The sequence below is a fragment of the Cupressus sempervirens genome, chromosome 7 (assembly GCF_028749045.1).
Source record: "Cupressus sempervirens isolate cs-2001-9-10 chromosome 7, ASM2874904v1, whole genome shotgun sequence".
In the NCBI taxonomy this organism is placed as follows: Eukaryota; Viridiplantae; Streptophyta; class Pinopsida; order Cupressales; family Cupressaceae; genus Cupressus; species Cupressus sempervirens.
The window spans coordinates 414,292,997-414,315,888 of NC_143124.1; positions in this window are offsets into that span (position 1 = coordinate 414,292,997).

Consider the following 22,892-nt stretch of genomic DNA (forward strand, 5'->3'; position numbering starts at 1 on the left):
CAAGAAGATCAAACTCAATAAAACCATTCCTAAACCAAGGAATAACCATTCCTAATCCAAGGAAAATGCCCAATATAAAACCATCTCCCAAACTCAACCAGCATAACAACATATGCACATGGAGATAACCAATGCTAAACCATCTCTCAAATGAACCCTCCATAACTAACTCATATACCATAGCTCAAGATCCATATCCATGAAAGATAAGCATAAATATAATGCAACTGAGAAAAAAATAATGGGCTATACCTCTCAAGTAGCAAACCGTCGAGTAGACCAAGAGTGGGGAATGAGAATGCTCATCAAGATACCCAAGTCTCCAACCAAGACTCATCTAAGAACAATCTCCTCTCAAGTCCATATCAGGTGACTGCCCCTCGGACTTCCTGCTGAAACCATCAATCGTCCCAACAAATACTTCTCTAATTTAAGAGAAATTAGCATCACCACCGTCTCTAAGTATCCATGAGCACTTGTAACCAATCAATCCATGCCAACTCCAAATGCAACATAGCAATATCATGAAGTATCCAGCTTATGATCAGTGTACTCAATACCAAGAAACTAAACCAAGATCAATGTCCAAGTTCCAACCATGGCCTCAGGAACATAAACATGAAAACATGATCTTACCATCTCAATTAAAGAGATAACATGCTCGACATGAACATACTATAACATGTCACAACTCTAAACTCGTATCAAGAGTATACCATGACATAATAATGAAACCATCCTCACACCAAGGATAACATGCCAAATAAAAGCATAAACCACACCTTTGCCAAGAACCCTATGAGTCCTCAAGATGCAACCATCTCCACACACCATGAAGAAAAACATCTCCACATACCAGGAAGAACCATCTCCACATACCATGAAGATAACCAAGAACTCCATGAGTCCTCAAGATCTAACCATCTTCACACACCATGAAGATAACAAGTGCACCATGCAAATGTCAAAGATGCTTCTGTAGCAACAAGATCTAAGAAAAACCTCCAACATCTGCAAACACTCAATAAATATATTAATGCCAAAAAACTCCCACTCAACCGTGGTACCAAGTCACCTATGGCATCATAAAATCCATCCTCTCCAAACCAAGAAGATATAAACCAAACCATGAACTAATCCTACACTGTCACCCCATCACTGTCACAAGCTCCCACTAAACCGTGTATCCAAGCTATCCATGACATCATGATGAAAACCCATCCTCTAACCATGAGAATCAACCAAGGCATTAAACCATCAAAGAACTCAAAGTGCACATCATGAGCTCCTCAAAAAAAACTAAATAACTATGATCCTCAACCAAGAAGATATACCACCATAACTGAATCAGAAATCCAAGCTAATTAACATCAAGGATGTACCTATATAACCAATCATGTCATGCCAAAATCCATGACACCATGATCACATCCATGAATTGAGCATCTGTCTCTCAAAGTGTCCAACCTATCAGCATAAAATAGTCAACCACAATCCTCCACCATAACTGTACCTAGTAACAACATCCCATCCCTTCTACATGAAGATAAAATCATGTGACTTAGGGCATAGACAACCCAAATCCAAGCCACCAATCTGAATATTCATCAATAATGAAAGATCAATGGGCAAAGACAACTCATAACCAAGCTATAAATGCAACCTGTAAGTATAGACCGCTTACAACACTGCACAACTTGTAGACCCACCAAGCTATCATGCATATCCAAACCAAAGACTGATAACTATATAATCATGAGACCAATCTGAAATATGAACTGAGTATACAATGACATCAAGTCTTAAATCTCCAATGCCATAAACTCACAATGTTACCATAGTTAAAATATACCTTTAAACTATTTAGATCAATATATCAATAAATAAATCATGCCAAACCTACACCAAATCTAAACCAATGTGTAGAGCTCTCCAAGAGCTTTTTGTTGACTACTCGAAGTCCAAAATCTGACTCTGTATGCCCAAGTTATGCCCCAATCCGTGCTCAAAATAAATAACATCAGAATTTAGGGCTCTTAAAACCTAAAAAAATCTCAAAATCACAAAACCAAACCTACACCATCTTATAGTGCTCTGAATTAGCTTTCTAACGCCTATAAGAACTCTGAAATCCGATATTCTGAGAGAATGTTATGGCCATTTTACTAAGACAGTCTTTTTACCATTTTCAGTATGATTTTTTATTTTTTATTTTTTATTTTTTCAGTGACGAAAATTCCGACGGGATTAAATTTGACGGCCATCATGGGTTGAAACAAAAAAACTCTTCCATTTCTTCTAAACATGGCCAAACTAGGGCATATTATATATCAAAATTTATGGAAATGTTGACCCGAATCCAGTGGTGAGGTCTGTTTTTACCCAGGAGGTCATTTCTGCATGCTACCCCCTAAAACCCTCATTTTAAATGAAACATCCAAAAAACTCTTTTGTCCAACAATTTCACATGCCCAAATCTTTTAACATCCCATCATAACAGCAAATCTAAAACCCTCAGATCTGCAATATATCATTCATATATCTTACCCTTTTCTTTTATCCTCTCATGCATTCCCATGGATTCAATCTAGGGTTACAATAATAAAATCATAGCTCTGATACCACTTGTAAGGAAACTTGGCAACAAAGAATATAACCATTTTCACATAACCCATAATAATAAATCTAAAATAAATACGAAATTGAAATCCACATGCAAGAGAATAGACAACATACCCACAAAATGTGACACAAGATATACCCTGGGAAACCCTCATTGAGGGAAAAAACCCAGCCTCCAAAAGCATCCATCATCATGTATTATTCAGCAAAAATAACCATTGTTATACAACCATGGAAGCCTTCATGGCCATAGCCACAACCGAGAAAACTATATGAACAAGCATGAATCCTCACATCCCATGCCATGCTTTCAACCTTCACAAATGCTCCCTTGGCTAACCTGTCAAGCCTTGTCCCGCTCGACTCTTGCCTTTTGTCTTCTCCTTGTCTCTCTCTCTCTCTCTTCTCTATAACAACTACCCTTGTGGCTGCTTATATAGTAGCAAGTCCCACAAAACCACCAAGTGGTATTACATAAACCATGTGCTAAAACCATGTGCTACCTAACCCACTAACCCCACATTTAATATTGGGCATTTAATTCTTTTCCCCAATATTAAATAATTACATGAAATATTTTCACAACGTTACAATACAACTCATTAAGAATATTCCATGAGAATCTTTACATGTTGCATGTCCATCTAAGAACAACATTACATAATAAAAATAAAATAATAAAATAACAATATTATGCAATGTGTGCAACACCCATTATCTCAACAAATGATACAAAATCAAAATAGCATCATAGAGTTAGTCTCCAAGAGAGTAATACAAATGCTGGAAGCAAAATAACATTAAGAGGATGCAAAAACAAGAGATACAAATAAAAGCCAAGTAGCATGCTTATATAGGCTAGGAAGAGGGAGGAGATGGCAACACCAACCAATGAGAAGCAACCATCTATTGGACTAAAGATAGCAAAGTATCTTCCCAAGATAGCTAATGGATGCTCACATGTAGGAAGGTGACACCTCACAACCATTCACCTAATAAGACATGCTTTATTAACCTAAGCAAGATTATTAAAAGTGTAGGAAAAACCTAGCAAAATAGGAAAAATAAAAAACTACACTAACACCCCCCCATAAGCGAAGCTTAGGTGGATGTAGAAATGGGTCTCGGCAAGTCAAGCCTGATGAGGTACCCATGTACATAAAATTCCCCCAAAAGAAAGAGAAAAGAGACTCCCCAAAAGATGAAGCATCCCATACCCCCAAAAAAGCTTGCAAATTTTGTCTGGTAGATCCACTTACATCGAACAATTTTTCTTCCCTTAGAAAAAGGGACAAGATCCCAAGTGTGGTTCCTCATCAAGGAACTATACTCTTCCTACATAGTTGTATCCCACTCAAAAATACCATAAGCCTCATGAAAGGACTGTGGATTTGAGGCAGTAGTAATGAAGATATTTAGAGCATCCTGAAATTGTGAACGAGTCTACTTGGTGTCTGATGGATCCCCAACCCAATCACCTGCAAACTGCAACATCTGTCTACCCCAATGTGGACCAAAAGATGGAGAATCTAGAGAATCATCAACCTATGAATGATGACTAGGAGAGGAAGGAGGTGAGTCCTCTGAATCACTCTCTGTATCAAAAGTGGAGGTAGAAGACTGCTCAAGTGAATCTAACCCATTAGAAGATCTATCATGTATTCCAAGTGACTCCAATGTCAAAGTAGAAGGCAACCCTGTGACCATGCTCTGCTAGTTAAGCTGATGTAAGTAGTGGAAGTTAAGATGGCCAAACTTCTCATGCCATAATCTGCTCACATCATTAGAGTGAGTGAGTGAAACAGTCAAAGGAAGATCAGGAACAAAGTGAGAAAATATATAGAGTCGTGACTAATGATCTTCTCTCCCAACTGCAACTGTAGAATCATTGTGAACCTCACATATCTCCACTGAACTAGGAGTGAACTCAACCTGCTTGCCTAAACTTGTGTGAGTGATCTGGTATACTGATAGGAGATTAGTTGACAATGAGGGTACATAAGGAACATCATGGAATGTGCCATCCCCCACATCAACAAACCCTCTCCCACACACCTCAACAAGAGTGTTATCACCCATCAAAATAGAAGACATAGTACACGGCTCCAAGAATGCAAGTTCTTTCTTAGATGAAGCCATGTGGTGTGAAGCACCTGAATCAAGAACCCAAGTGGATGGTGAGGAAGCAACTGCAAAAAGGGCCTTTCCCTTTCCTTTCCCCTTGCTATTTTATTTTTCTTTGTTAGACCCTTCATTAGAACTTTGATTGATAGACTCAGGAACACTGATATTATTCTTCTCAAGAATGTATGTTAAGTGATCAAGTTGTTTCTGCAAACATTTATGTTCATCATGACCAGGTCTTTTACAATAGGCACATTTGACCTTTTCTTTCTTAGGCTTATCACCCTTGGAAGATGGTGTATCAATAGTTGCTTTTTAAGAAATCGATATCTAATCCTTCTTCTCCTCACTATTCTTTTGTTTCTTATCCTTACTATTGTTGTTACTACTTTGTCCTTGTTGTTCTTTTGTACCTTGGTTAGCAGCCAAGGCATGTGACTTAGAGGACTTAAGAGTGCCCATCTAGATTAGCTTGTCCTGTTCTCAAGTGAGATTCACAGCAAAATCATCTAAAGATGACATGGTGAATTGAGTACCAAGTGCACCCTTAGTAGCATAGAAGGTAGAGACAAACATAGAATATTCTGAACTTAGCTTAGAAAGAATACTAAGAATCAATTGTTCATCTTTCTTTTCAATTCCACATTATTTTAATTGCAGCCTTAGTGATTTCAATTTGGTGAAGAAATCTTGGATTGTGTTGAAATTGCCTGGACTCAAACTAATTAATTCATTTTCCAACATATGACCCCTCATTGAATCTTGTGTGCCAAATAGTGTTTCTAGCTTTGTCCATACTTCATTGGTATATCCAAAGACTCAATGTGAAATAGCAAGTTAGGAGAAACAGACAAACACAATGTTCCAAATGCCTCATCACATTTGTTAAACCACTTAGGCTTATCTTCATCTTTAGCAAGTTCAGTTTCAAGTCCCATAGTTATCCTATTTAATCTAGCTTTCCTTAAGTGAATTGTCATGCGTGATTTCCAATCAAAGTAATTGTATGGAGTTAGGATGGGCATATTTGTTTGATCCATGATGAAGAAATGCTAAAAAGAAGAGAACCCAGCCATGACAATGCCCCCCCCTTTTTACTCAATCAAAGAACTCCCCCAAAGAAATATGATTTGGCAGTTTATTTTAGTGCATTTACAACTATCACTAGAAAGAAATACTTAGTCGTCTTGATTTCAATGCATTATAAACTCTCATGAAGAGCATATGTTAAAAGTGAAACTTGGGCACAAGAATCAAGGAAAAAAATAGCACCACTACGATCTACTCAAAAAATCATGCACTTTCAAAAAAAAGAATCGCCTCGATATGAGGTCATATGAGAAAGTTATGATCTTTCGAAGTTTCCAAAACGAGAACTATGCACAGTCACGGCTGAGAATCTGCAATTTTTGAAGAATTCATGCATAAAAATCAAAAAACAACTCCACTAGTGGATAGAGCACCAAAAAAAAAGCCATGTTCATAACAAGAATCATCAAAATTAGAGTCCGTATGAGCAAGAATGAGACATTTGAAAACTGCATTCAAATCTGCGACTGCCAATGGAGAGGGGTATGGATGTAGCTTTGCATGCTTGATTCTGCAAAATATGCAGCTTGCATGCAAAATCTAAAAGATACCCAAATGGTTTTACGGGGCTGCAAACAAAACTGAGAAAGCATTTTTCTTGCTGATGTACAGAAGATGTTGTTGTAGTGTAAATCAGGCGCCTTTAACAGTAAAAAATGGCTCCAAAAATCAAAAAATGACTCCACCAACTAGAATATGACATGCAAATGCTGGATCAACTTCTTAAGTCCATCAATGGCATGTTGGAAACTGCAAAACTGATTGAAAACTCCAAATATGCAAGTTGGTTGTCAGATTTGGGATTGAAACCCCAGAAAAAAATTGTTTTTGTCAAAACTTTTCTGATTCTTAGGATCATCCAAAGATGCAAGAGAAGAGCATACTTCATTTTTCAAAAAACTACAATAAATTTAATTTGCCGCCCCCCTCGAATCTCTCAAATAAGGAAACTAAAATCTACTCTTGCACATAGAAAAGCTCTGATACCATGTTAGAATCTGATACCAATGAGGGGCAACCATCTCTCAGACTAAAGATATCAAAGTATCTTCCCAAGATAGCTAATGGATGTTCACATGTAGGAAGGTGACACCTCACAACCATTCACCTAATAAGACATGCTTTATTAACCTCAGAGAGATTATTAAAAGTGTAAGAAAAACCTAGCAAAATAGGAAAAATAAAAAACTACACTAACAATAAGATTGTCTACTAGATCTTCCACCGCGACCTCTTCCACTATTCTTGTTGTCAAACTTCTTGCTCAATTTCTCCTCAACTCTTAGAGAAAATTGGAATGCCTCTTGAATACTGTTCATTTGAACTAGACTCAACTCATCTTGAATACTTGGCCTCAACCCATTAAGATAATGGGTCACTTTCTCCTTATCAACTTCTACATGGTCGGTTCTAGTGAGGACTCAATAGAACTCTTCAGTATACTCTTAAATAGATTTTCCCACTTGCTTCAACCCTTGATTCTTCTTCAACAAATCAAGCTCATAATTCATGGGAATGAACTGTCACTTTAGTTTAGCTATCATTCATCCCATATAGTGATTTTCTCCTTTCCCTTTCTATTTCATTCCAACGAAGCCTCTTGTCACCAGATCTTTGCATGTCCCTTCAATTTCACCTTCGCAAACATGACCCTATTAGGATCATCAATATCTTCATACTCAAAGTACTCCCCCAATTCATTGATCCAATCAATCAGCTCCTTTGGGGTTAAGATTTTCCAAAAATGTGGGAACTTCAAACTTAGCTCTTTTCTAATCTTGGAGATGACCCTAAAAAGCCATTCTTACATTGGGTTTAGAACTACCTCCGGTTTAGCATTTTCTTCTTCTTCTTCATCATCCTTTCTTTCATCTCTTATGACAAGATTTATTCATAGGTGTATCTATTATTCCAATGCTTTCATTTTTTTTTGGAGGGCTTTAAAACCCTCAAGTGTAACACCTACAACTCTTCTGTTACACTCTCTTCATGGAAGCATTTTCACACTTTTATTGAAACCATAGTGCAAACTACCTCTCAATTGGTGATCTGTCTACATGCTCAGCCCAAACCACAATCCTAGTGTGAACTGTCTCTTAGTCACCAATCTATTCACACACTTAAGAACTCTAGCTCTAATACCACTTGATGAAGGGTGCTCCCCTTAATACCATAAACACATTGCAAAAACAAAGAAGCCACAAAAAATGTGAGAAAAAAATATGGACTTCTTATTATTGCCACAAATGCAAAATTATAGAATTCACAAGTACAATATGTTAACCCATATGGGTACCTTCATTACAATAATCTTCAAGACTAAGTTGTGAACTACCACCTAGAGTTTTCCTAGATAATGTTCGAGCATTTCTTCAATAAGAAATTTTATGCCACCTGGGAAGGTTCTAGACATTGAAACTTAATACCTATGGCCAATAAACCCTAACACCACATATAAAGTTAGCCAAATAATCTTTGACAATTATTTTAGATATTTTAGGTATCACAATGTTGGAAGGCCATAACTCTCGAACAGTTGCTCAATTGGCTATTATAACCACTTTTTAGAAATGTTGGCTCCTGATCTATAGTCTCAAAACCACACAAGCACCCTTCCATCAACTTTTTGAACCTCATTCAAGAACTTTAAGGTCTCCAATGGTGAGCCTAAAATTTTTTCTGCAAATGTTTCCACAAAAAATCTGCAATAACTTCTCTGATACTTAAGCTAGAGCAATGAGATTTTTATGGTAGACTTATAACTCTAAAAAGAACCTTCATGTGAAAAATAATAAAATGTTGAGCTCGTATGAAAAACTTACTAAAAATAGCAAGTTCTTATAAATAAAAACACCCCTATCTACTAGTCCTTATTAAAATAGACATGACTAAAAAGAAAATATTTTTGGGTGATGCAAGATTGCTCTTACACCCACGATGCTCTTACATCAAAAAGGGAAAATAGTATCTTATCAAGTTGTGTGTTTAAATACAAGTTTGGTAAAACCATGCATCATAGGTAATTACATCACAATTGTAATTAATATAAATGATTTGATCAAGTACATGATACCACAATCAATCACATTTTATCTCAAAAAAACCCTAATGTTACAATTTTCAGTCATTAGTACTCAAATTCCACACTACAAAAAACAAAAGAGGTAAGCACCTAAAAATGTTACTTCCACTCCATGGTAATTCAAATACTTTTTTTTAGAAGAAAACATATATACAATTGTCAATGACACTCAAACCAAAGACGACAAAAATAAACCAAAATGAGGATCAAAATGAAAGTGTCTGTAAATAAATACAAGGGACAAAATGATAATACTATAACAATGAGATACTACTTACTTATGAAAGCAAGAAGAATGGGAAGATACACAATATAGAGATGGAGGGAAACAACCTAATGTCATGTCCTTCATTTTAAATTATCATCAATCCTCACAACACCAAACTACCTTGGGATCTAGAAAAAATTCTATGGCAATTTTTTTAATTAAACAATAGCTTGAACTATGAAAAATGAGTAAACGAAGTCAAATTTCAAAAATAAGAGTAACTGATACCACTGTGCTAAACAAAGCATTGGTAGCAACATGATGGTTTCTCAATCGCATAATGGTTTCATTTTCTTGTACAAAGATCATAATTTAAAAGATGCAAAAAGTGCAATCAACTCACTCACTCCCATTGTCAAATGGGTGGAGTCTCATATTTTGTTTCAAATAAACATTCAACAAATCCAAATGGTAGAGTCAACTTCATTGACTCCAATCTTCTCATTCTTTGAAACTTAGACATCTTATTCGATCTCCCACAAATCTCTTCCACCAAAACAATAGCTTCATCTTCAACTCAGGAATGATTGTGATTGATCCCTCAAATTGCACTTTCAAGTGATTTCTATCAATGCATTCAAATATATATCCCCAGTTTACGAATCTTTTTGTTAGTTTTGGTTATCTTGGATAGTTGTTCATCGATATGTACTTAATTAGAAAATAATTATTTTGTTAACGAATGGGTTAGTATAGGGACAAATATTTATTAATTAATCAGCCACTTTTGGAAGCAATTGGCAACCAACCTAGTTAGGGTTGTTAAGTTGTTTTAATCTTGACCATTGATTGAGAATCAATCTCAATAATTGGTTTTCTAATAGGAGTAGTATAAAAGGGGTTTAGGGGGGCATTTGGAGAACAAGTTTGTAGAAGCATTTGCAGTGTTAGCAAATGAGTTTCTAATGACAGAAAATTGTCCTGTAGTGTTAGCAAGGATGCAATGATAGCATTGGGGATAACAATGGAGGAATATTAGTGGGAGCAATTAGGAGGTTGCTAGAGCTCTACCAGTGAGAGGCAAGGAATTTTGTATCTCTTAGTTTTATGAAGTTAACATAATTCCTCATCTATAGAACTAGTTTCTCTTTAGTGGTTTTTATAGGGACAATTGGTCCAAAAATATTATGATCTTTGTGTTGCTTATTTATTTCCATATTTCATTAGTGAAGTTACATTTGTGTTATTTTTAGATATTAGATGTGAATTTAATTTTTGGCATTTTAATTATCATTTAAGATAGGAGATCAATAATTAGTGATTGCAATAGGAATTTTCACGTGGTATCAAAGCCATGTTGAGGGTAGAATAGTCTTTCTTAGGAAAGAAATTAAGTGTTTATAAAACCTAGATTGATCTCTTTAGATTTATTATTAGTGGCTTTAACTAGTTTGAGAGATCAAGAGAGATTGGGTGGTGCCTCGAATTTTCGTGTCTGGAAAGCTCAACTTTATTTATTGTTCGAAGAGAATGGTATCAAGGATTATGTTACCACTATTGTAGGTATACCTACAGATATGACACAACTTGCAACATACAAGAAGGAATATAAAAAGACAAGGACGATAATCCTTGATGGTGTCAAGGATCATATTACTCCACATATATGGGAGCTAGATACAGCGAAGAAGATGTGAGATGTCATTCTAAATCTATACCAAAAGGCTACCACCAATAAGAAGATGATTCTCAAAGAGAAGTTGAAGAATAGTTGAATGAACTAGGGAGAAAACACCAAAAGTTACCTCACCAGGCTTAGATTTGTCGAGGATGAGTTAATAGTTGTTGGAGATAGCCCTAGTGAGAATAGCCCTAAATGGGTTTACTAAACAATGGAGTGTCTTTGTTCAAGTTGTCAATGGATGAGATACCTTACCAAGTTGGGATCAAATATGGACTAATTTCACTTAGGAGGATTTTAGACCAAGTCTTATCAATGGGGCCAACAAGAGTGAGAAAAGTGAGGTGGAACAAGAAGACGTCCTAATATGGAAAGGGAAATAAAAGAAGGGGTCTAGCAAGGGATCAAATTCTCAAACTGCGAAGAAGAAGGACCTTTCTAAGGTCAAGTTCTTTGGTTTTCATGAATATGGTCACTATGTCAGTGATTTCCCATAAAAGAAGAAGGTGATAAAGTAGGTGGCATCTTCAACAAAAGTAGAAGAACTCTCTTGTAGAATGGAAAACAAGTTTGTGCTTATAGCTTGTATGGTTAGCTCAATCTCACAGTGTGTTTGGTATATAGATAGTGGGGCATCATTTAATATGACATTAGTTAAAGAGTACTTCTCCAATTATATGGAGGAGAACACCAATATCCAAGATTCTATTGGAAACTTGTCCAAACTCAACCCAGTCAAGAAAGGAACTATTTAGTTTTAGAGGAAGAATGGAAAGATAATTACACTTCATTATGTGTTGCATGTGTCAGACTTCGGTATGAATTTGATTTCTATACCTATTCTTCAAGAAAGGGGGCATAATGTACTCTTTAGAGGGACACATGTATTGATTAAGCATAAGGGTTTGAAATCACCCATAACTATAGGAGTTAGGAGTGGTCTCCTTTATAGGTTGCAATTTGATACTCCTAAGTCACTCATGAGAAACACTAATCCTAGAAATCTTGGAGATCTATGGCATAGGAGGATGGACCATATTCATCACAGAGAACTCAAATTGCTTTGTGAGATAGTGATAAGTGTTCTAGAGTAAGCACAAAGCATGATGATGTGTGTAAGGGATGTGTGTTGGGGAAGTTTAGGAGAGCATGTTTTCCAAGGAGTGACACCAAATCTGATGGTGTTCTTGATCTATTGCATTTAGATATATGCTGACCAATGCCGACAAAGTCTCTTAGAGGATATGAGTACTATGTTTCTTTTATCGATGATTTCTTGAAGAAGACCTGGATATACTTCTTGAAGATCAAGGATGAGGTTTTCAATTAGTTCCAAGAGTTCAAGGCTCTTTTGGAGAACTCAACAAGAAGGAAGATAAAGGTTTTTTAGTCAGACAATGGAGGCAAGTACAAAGGAAATTACTTACAGGAGTTTTGTGCTAGGGAAGGAATCAAGAGAGAGTGGATTGTTCCTTACAATCCACAATAGAATGGAGTTGCTAAGAGGAAGAACCATTCTATATAGAAGGTAACAAGGTCTATGCTACATGACCAAGACATTCTCCACTATTTATGGATAGTGGCATGTAGTACAACAATTTACATTTAGAACAGGGTTCCACACAAGGTTCTAGGGAAGATGACACTAGAGGAAGCTTTAACAAGAAAGAAGCCAGATTTTGGTCACTTTAGAGTATTCAGGAGTTTGGAATATTGTCATATTCTAGTTGATACATGTACCAAGTTAGATTAGCCTATAGAGAGAGATTACTTTGTTGGGTACAGTGAAACCTCAAAGGTATATAGGATTTTTATCCCCATGAGTAGAAGAATTATTGTTAGACATGATGTTAAGTTCATGGAGGACAAGGAATTTAGAAGGTCTGAATATTTTCCTACAAATATTAGAGTGAGCAACTAGCAAAAGCTCCAAGGCCTATTCAAGGGTAGCAAAGGACAAGTATAGTTATCATTACAAGTGTAGACTCAAGTGGTGAAGCTTCACAAAGTATGGAGCAATAGGTGCAATAGGAAATGCATATAGAAGACTTAGAGTTTGATATTTAATACTCTATAGTTGGAAATAGGAACCATGACGTTCAAGATACACAAAGGGATACTCAAGAGTTTGTGGGAGCTCCTAGAAGGAGTACTAGAGAGTGGAGACAACCATACAAGTTTGTAATGCCCCGCCAAGAGATCCAATGAATTACCGTAAAGTTTCAATAAGTTTGGTAGAATTTTTTTTTTTTTAATTTTAAACATGAAAGATAAACTATTCACAACTTATACATAGTAATGGAAGCATTAATAAAAGTACAAGTGAAAGTAAACATAGCATACATAATAGGTTACATTCTTCATGAATCCCTAAACGTTGTATCACATTTAAATTAACTATTCATCTAATATCACATCCTTAGCAATGATACATCCAATGTTCTTAAACAATATACAAGTGTCCTTTTTGTAATTACATTTTAGTTTATCTCAATCATCCATTGTACATGTTACAAGGTATGAATGACTTAAAAGAATATACATGTGTGAAATAAAGTACATCATCATACTAACTCTAATGCATGATGCAATAACATAAATGAAACCATAAACAATACATGATACATCATCATCATAAAGATATAAACATCCATCATAAAATATATCCATATATCACAAACAAAAATAACTAAGTGCACCATTCTTCCCAACCGTAAATAACATCATTAGACCATCGTAGATCCTAGTCATCCCTCCATGCATAACATCCCAAAGCACTGAAGAGATCATCGACTATTAACATAGTAGGAATGTCACTCCTAAAACATCCTACTAACATGCAAAGTAAAGCATAAGATAACATCATCTAACATATGAAAATCATCAATGTGAGGATACACGTCCACCATCATAATCCATGAATATAGATGCCAACAAAAAATGCATCAGCCACAGTCTCTAGGATGGATCTCAAATTATAAGAGTGATAAAGCACTACCACCCGACTGTGTGGTATCTAAATGGTCCACTCCCACCGCACTAAGGAGATAATCTCAAGTCCCAAACAGGTTAACAAAATCACATAGCATAAATACTCTCTAAGTACAGGAATCCTAAAAGTATACTAACTCAAAGGTTCCAATCACAAAATGACATCTAATCCTAGAGGCACACAATGACATGTAGGAAACCTACTCTGTAAGTGGGCAAGTGTCATCGCATATATCATGTAGAAGTTACCCTAGTAGTTAGCTTACAACTCCACGGGTCCCTATTGATCCTTATGCGACCATTAGTATCCTCTCATACTGACAAGGCATACTATGGAATGCAAGGTCACAACCAAGCATTCTCTCTACTCCCATCCTAGTATGTACTAGCACTCGAGGCATGGGAAAGAACATACAAATTATCTTTTTAGGTTCATTTAATCCCCATTTAGTGTAAATGTTTTCACTTATTAAAACAACTTACAATGAGTTACCCTAGCAGCCACTTAGGGCCCCGGCCCCCATTGCAAGCCACTTTCCAACACTACAAGTAGATAACCTACCCTAAGCTCATGGAATCATAAAATCACCCCAGTCCTATACAAGCAACTAGAAAGAAATACCAAAAGATAATGCACAATAAGAATCATCAAATATCCACAATAAAAGCATCAAATCTCCATGAGCACATGAAAAGCATCCATAGATAATCATGACCACAACAGTTCTCTATTGGTAACTGAAGGTATCACTGATAATAAAAAGTATCCATTGGTTCTCAATAACCAAAATATATCTCAAAATCATACTGATCGAAGACTCCAAAATGGTTGAGTCAAAACATGTCACAACATGACATCATCAAGAAATAAATCAACATTTCAATCCCATCATGGAAAATGGAAAGTAATCTAAGGATAACTTATCGATGACTCAAAAATGATTAGCTCAAGTGTCTCAGATACATATAACTCAGCTTCACTCAAGAAAACTGGAAAGCAATAACAATTAGTAAATACAAACATCTCATAGAGCATGCCATCACATTACCATGGTTGGGTTTATAAAGATCAAATTCAAGACATCATCATGACATCACAATCACATAACCCTCGAGCCTCTGGTAGATGTCCTATAACTGGTCAAGACTAGTCAACCCAAAAACTCAAAATAAGAAGCATAAGGAAAACACAATGCAAGGACATGTTTTTCGTTTGCTAAGATTACATAATTGAATTAAGTGTGGAGGTTTCAGTTTCTGTTTGCAAGTACTTCAAGTATATAAGATTAATCATTTGACGTACAAGTCAACCCATTTGTTCCCTCGATAACATTATTCTACCATCATTAAAATTACATTCCAAAAATAACTGAAGGATAAATATTTACTCATTAAACTAATCTTCAATGACCCTTAATTAATTGTTCTCTTCATTTTCTAAGATCCATGTTACTAACTGAATAACTCTTCCTTAATGTTACTTCAACTTTTCAACATAAACAAAGGATCATTATTCGTTTAAATATAAGAAAGCCAGTTATCAATCTTCGAATAAGAAGATTATACCTTTATTCAAATGATCAATTAAATCAATCAATTAACATAGGTACACAATCCATGACTTTTATCATTCTAATGATACTTAATTAAAACTTAATTAAATATTACTAAAACTTAAGTCTCTTGATTAAATCATCACTAACAACCATTAAAATATCTAAAGTCTTTATTCAAGTCATTAGAATAAAACTTATCAACTTCGATATAAATACTTTACAACTTCGTTAAAAGAATCATATCAATTAAAACTCTATTTCATAACTTAATTATTAATTAAATTTAATCAACTCTAATTAATTAATTTAATTAATAATTGCATATCCATATCAACGACCCAATTAATAACTAGCCATAATTTGCAAGTTAAAGGCCAACCATAATCCAATTCTCTAATATTAATAATGACCTGTTAATATTTAATAACAAGTCATATTGGGAATCTATAATGACCATATTTGTCATTCTTTTCAATGAGTACTAATATTTCCTTAACAAATTCTTACTATCGATAATCATTTAGACTATTATACTATTATTTATTAATAATTTTCTAGACCCAACAAACATTAATAAATAACTCATCAAAACTATAATTAATCGATCTAGAGAAACTTTACATAAACTTCATTGGTTAATATTTAACTAACTCTTTATACATAACGTATTATTAATAACATAATAACTCAAATCGTAGCAAAGTTATAACAATGTTATAATATAACAATGACTCCTTGTCAATTAAATCTTAATCCAATATCATTAAAGTTTCTTAATTTAAATCATTACAATCATCATTAAACATCTTTTACTAACATAATATAAACTACCATCTCTTAATTATTTAATATATATTAAATACTATTTAATATTAAAAGTCAACCATTTTCTAATCCCTTAATATTCAAATTAATAATTTAATATCTCTCCTCTTTAATAATAATTGACAAATTATAATCATGTCATTTTCAATAAATCAATTTACAATTTCGAGAACTCCAAAATAATTGGTAACTTAAATATTTAACTCATAAACTCTGCATATATCACCTATTTGAAATTTTAATGACTTGATTAATTACTTAAATAAATTTTTATTAATATTATATATATATATATATATTCTTATTTATTTATTTATTTATTTATTTATATATGCATATATATATATATATATATATATATATATATATTTATATATATATATATATATATATATATATATATATATATATATAACTTCATCACTTAAAATTGAATTACAATATCATATATATATATATAACTTAATAATATTTAATAATGAAAATCGAATTATTTAGTATCAATTCCATATAACATAAATTTGATTTAATATAACATTAACATACTTTTCTTTTACATACCCTGTTGCACACACATATGTGTGAAATGACAGCGTCAAGCAACTCCTGCAGTAGCTGTGCAGCCTCTACTGTCGCAGGCTTGCTAATGTAAGTACCTGTGCAGCAGAGGCCATCATCATAGAGGCAGTGGGGGTATGGGGGGGGGAGTGGAATGTGACCTGCTCCTCCCTTATTAATACGATTTTTTTTTAATATAACATTTTTTGAAAAAAAAAATTTACAATGCAAGTTGCGATTCGAATTTTAACAAGTGTTTTTCCATCACGATTTAATGACCACTATTGTAAATAAACATATTTGTGTGTGTGTGTGTGTGTGTGTGTGTGTGTGTGTGTGTGTGTGTGTGTGTCTTTATATATATATACGTAGAATATTACTAAGCACTATAGTATTTCAATGTTTAACACACACACACACACACACACACACATATATGTACGCAGATTTGTAACACATATGTATATTTTTAAAATAAAACATATACAAAATTTGCAAACAAGAAGGGCTTTCCAATTTTATAAATTAGGAATTCTCTTCATAATGATTGTTTCCTAATAATTCTTCTAATAGGTTGGCCCATAAACATATGACCCTAGTTTTCATAAATTTCTCAGATCTACACCCATGGGGTTTCTCAATTCTATAAGTTAAGAATCTTCTTTTTAAAATAATTGTTCTCTAAATATGTCCATTAATCCATCTAATAGCTTTGACTATAAATTTTAATCTAGAATTTCCATTTCAACCTTCTTTCCATTTTCAAATTCAAATCCTTGTCAATCTAAATTGACAAATTTAATTCGAACACAAACCCGATTTAAAGCTAATTTCTTTTCATGAATGGAAGCTAGGGTTTTCTATTGTTTTCTTCTTGACCAATTAAAATTAACATACATATCTAGATTCCAATTTCAAGATTAAATATTCATTCATGGAGTATATTCGGACACATATAACAAACACGATGAAGACAGGAAGAGAAAGAGTGCAAATGGAATATGCAAAAATCACAAGTGCACCTAGACACTGATGCTAATTTTCCATCCCTCGGAAGTCCATAAAGAATCCCTTCCTTCTCCAACATTCGCAATTCCTCCAAGATCTGAACCAACCACCCCACGTGACTAAGAGTGCTTGTAAAAGCATATGAGCATGTTGAAGCATAAGAGCTTCTTGAATGTGTCTCCTATTGTCCAAACACACTAGGAGAGCCTCTATTTAAAGGCCTCTAAGATGCATCTAGAATGTGTCTAGAAAGAACTAAGAGGTAAGCATGACAACTAAGCACATAACTTCCACAATACGAAGATAAACATGATGAGGTGTCTAGAAGGTTGTAGACACCATGTGCTCAAATAATATGCTAACTCCTAAGTGTAGACAACATGTGCATACTTAGAGTGCGAACACTTGTGTTGTCTACATGACAACTCCCGAGAATTTGCAAACTCCTAAATATTAAAATAATGCACATTAATTAATTTAATATTCACTTTACTCTTTCAATTTAATTTATTAATTTTTAAATCTCATGCACTAACTTTAATAATTTCACTTTTTTTATCTTAATATATTTATATTTTAATCACGTGCACACATCATGCAATTTAGAATCTTTTAATAATTTTAATATATTTTCCACTTTTACATTTATTTTCAAAACTTTATTGCTAAAATATTTATTAACTTAAATAAATATTATCACATTCCAACTTTAAAATTATAACTTTTATCTTCAAATTTAATTATTTTATTTTATTAGTTTCCCAATTAATTAAATAAAATAAATATTAAAATATCAAATAATTTTCCATTTAATTAAACCATTAATTAAATCTCTTAATTAGGCTTAATTAATACGAAATACACTAAAGACTCATAAATTAAAATACAAAAAACCCACTACAACAAAACAGATACAAAATCAAACCAAAGGGGTTAATATCATGAATCACATCATCCGACATATTCGAAGGGTACTCAACTCAGATACTTGTCCTAATTTCCAATTAGGAAAAATGGCTTAAAGGGTTGGGATTTGGACTTGAGAATTTATCTCCCCTCTCTTACCATTGAGATAATGCGATAGGATACGCTCATCTTGGCAATTCAAGGAAGTCGATACACGGTACCTGCAACCTACATAAAAACCATGCATGTACATACACAATATATACTAAGCTAAATAGGCAATGGCAGGAAGTGGTGCATCATGTAGATCCCGACTAGCAGGTGACTATGATTCCCTTCCTTAACCACATCAAAAATGTCATACAGAAAGGAAACAAACGCGCACACCATACACATGCAAGTATGGGGTAAGTATCCATAAGAAAATGCATATGATAATAAATAATCTAACTAATCATCATCAATAACTAAAATCACTAAATAATCATCATGCAACCATGAAATATAAAGTACCAAGTAATCTCATCATATATTAACTGAATTTGAAACAATATCTGATAATCTCAAAACAATGTTACTAATAATCATCGTCATAAAACTAGCCCTAAAAGAGTTTGACAATGATAACAAAAATGCAAGCTAGGGGTAGGCACTACAAAGTTCAATGACTATGTGGCATTTGTTAGTCAGTTGGTAGATAGTGAACCTTTTAGCTATCAAGAGGCTACATGACATCAGGTATGGTAGGATGCTATGGTTGACAATTATAACTCAATTATGTAGAATGATGTGTGGGAGGTAGTGCCTAGACCAATAGATAGAGAAATAGTTGGATCATGTTGGATCTAGAAGATAAAGCACAGTGTAGATGGTAGCATTAAGAAATACAAAGAAAGGTTCATGGCTAAGGGGTTCTCTCAAAAGGTGGGAATAGACTACATGGAGAAATTTTCTCCTATGGCCAGGTATACTTCTATGTGAGTTGTGATTTCATTTGCAGCATAGATGGGATGGAAAATCCATCAAACAGATCTCAAGACAACATTCCTTAATGGTGAGTTAAAGGAGGAGATATACATAGAGGAACCAGAAGGCTTTATAGCCCACAACAAAGAGACCCATGTGTGTAGATTGAGGAAAGCCTTGTATGGACTCGAGTAGGCTCCTAGAATGTGGTATGAGTGCATTGATACATACTTGCAAGAAATGGGCTTTGTGAAGAGTGAGGAAAATGCTAACCTCTACTACGTGGTGGTTGGAGGTGAGCTTCTCATTCTTGTACTTTATGTGGATATTACAAGAGGGACCTTGTAAAAGAGTTTGAGATGAAGGATTAGGACTTATGCACTACTTTCTAGGCATGGAGGTGTGGCAAAAAGATGGAGAGATTTTCCTTGGTCAAGAGAAATATTGCATTGAGATCTTGAAGAGATCTAAGATGGAGGATTGCAAATCCATATGTACACCCATGATCGCAAATTGGAGGAAGGTAAATACATCTAAGGAGAAGGATGTAGATCCCACTTTATATAGGTACTTGATTGGTTTGCTTATGCATTTGATCACCAATAGGCTAGATATAGAATTTGTAATGAACTCTCTTTGTCAGCTCATGGTTGAACCAAAGATAGTGCATTGGATAGCGGCCAAAAATGTGTTGTGCTACTTGTGTGGTACAACTAATTATGGGATTGGATATATTTTAGGTGAAGTTATTAGATTGATAGGCTATACTGATACAGATTGGATAGGTAGTACAATGGTCAATAGGAGCACTTTAGGGTGTTGTTTCAGTTTGGGATCAGGATTTGTATTTCGGTTTAGTAGGAGGTAGAATTCCATGGCTCTGAGTTTAGAAAAAGTAGAATACATAGTAGCTAGCATGGTGACATGTGAAGCTATATGGCTTTTAAAGTTTTTAGTATCCTTGTTTGGTCAGAAGGTTGAGACTACTACGATACATTGTGATAATCAGAGTTGCATTAAGTTGTCTAAAAATCCAATATTTCATGATAGGTCTAAACATATAGACATCAAATATAATTTCATTAGATATTGTGTACAATGATGAGTTATTTAGCTATAATACATACCTACATAGGAGCAGGTAGCAAATATTCTAAGGCATTAGGGAAGGTGAAATTCACCTTCTTTAGAGATAAGTTAGGTGTCATGTAGAACAACTTCCTCACTAAGAGGGAGTGTTAGTTTTGGTTAGCTTGGATAGTTTTTCATCCATATGTACTTAATTAGAAAATAATTATTTTTCTAACTAATGGTTTTTTTTTTTTTTTTTAAAGAGGGGTAAACGCTTTGACGTGGAGCTATGAACCAATGAGGCCACAAATGGGGGACCTCATCCCCATGAGATTTGAACCTTGATGGCAAGGATAACAACACAACAACTTAACCATCACAACATGCCACTATTGACATAACTAATGGGTTAGTAGAGGGGAAAATATTTGTTAATTAATTGGCCACTTTTAGAAGCAACTAGAAATTGACTTGGTTAGGGTTGTTAAGTTGTTTTAATCTCGACCATTGATTGAGAATCAATCTTGTTCATTGGTTTTCCAACAAGAGTAGTATAAAAAGAGGTCAGGGGGAATTTGAAGAACAAGTTTGTAGAAGCATTTGCAGTGTTAGAAAATGTGTTTGCAATGATAGCAAACTATCTTGCAGTGTTAGCAAGGGTGCAATGATAGCATTGGGAATAGTAGGGGAGGAATATCACCAGGAGAAATTAGGAGGTTATCAAAGTTATGCTAGTGAGAGGTAATGAATTGTGTATCTCTTGATTTGCTGAAGTTAATATAATTCCTCATCTGTAGAATAGGTTTTCCCTTACGGGTTTTTCAAAGGACAATTTGTCTAAAAATACTGTGTTCTTTTTTTTGCTTATTTCTTTTCATATTTTATTAGTAAGGTTACAGTTGTATTTTTTCAATATTAGTTGTGAATTTATTTTTTAGTAGTTTAATAACTATTTAAGATAGGAGATCAATAATCATTGACTACAATAGGAATGTTCACACTTTCCAGCTTTTTTTTTTTAAGAGGCGCTTCTATATGAGGGTTTCCATTATTTCTATTTTGTTTTCAAATGCAAAAAAAATTGAATATAATGAATGTTTCTAAATAGAATTTTAAAACATAGCTCTAGTTGAAGCAGTAGAATAGAGTAGATGAGGAATTCAATAGTTAATTCTTCAAGAAGCCATTATTTAAAACAAAACTCAAATCACAAGTTTCTTAGACCAACATTTGAAACTCAATATTATAGATCCTAGACTATATATCCAATCATTACATGGATTTGTAAAGGAGCTTATGGCCACAAAGATGCATAGTGGAATATAGAAGTCTCTTAATTCAAAATTACATTTATGGCTTACAAGCTTGAAATTATTTTAGTGGTCTCAAGTTCAGAATTGCCAAGGATGGATTTATTTCCAATGGAGATGAAATAATACCCATTATGAGAGAGTATTTTTGTATATAAAGTGGAGATGACTAATTATTTTCATGGACTGTGCTACTCTTGAGAAGAAATTTCCACATTGTATCAGAAGTTTCTTGTGAGTCATTCAATATTTGAAATCATTTTGTACTATCCTCTTTAGTAGTCCATGAGGAACCTTCCTAATAACATGCAAGAAAATTTATTTTGGAGATGCCAATTAATCCTTTCCACTTGTGTGCTACACTAGTTTTTTAAATTGTATTTTTATCTTTGTCAATCTTGTTGAATTTTCATGGATATGATGCAAATGTATTAAGCACTGTCTTATTAGGTATATGTGTTCCAAATGCAACATCCACTTAGATTTATATAGTGAATAGGCCATTAACATATGTATCCCTTCAGACATGTCAATTCATTAATTAGATAATTTATATAATAATAAATTAAATCACACACGCCCACATATATGTTATATTAATTCTTCTCATATAACAATAACCTGATATCGCAAATATAAATAATGCATACAAATATAAATTATATCTCATATACAATTATACATAGGTGTATCTGATTAAATCTATCAAACATCAACACTCCCTCTTAGCTTAGAAGGACAAACACATAAGAATCAATATTACTTCAATGTCATATTACAAATTAAATTTTTAAGGATATCTCAGAAGATTTCCACCATTTGATATCACATTTGATAGCATGAGTACTGGTCTCCTAGAATATCAACATATGATATTCACCAAGTACCCAAATAA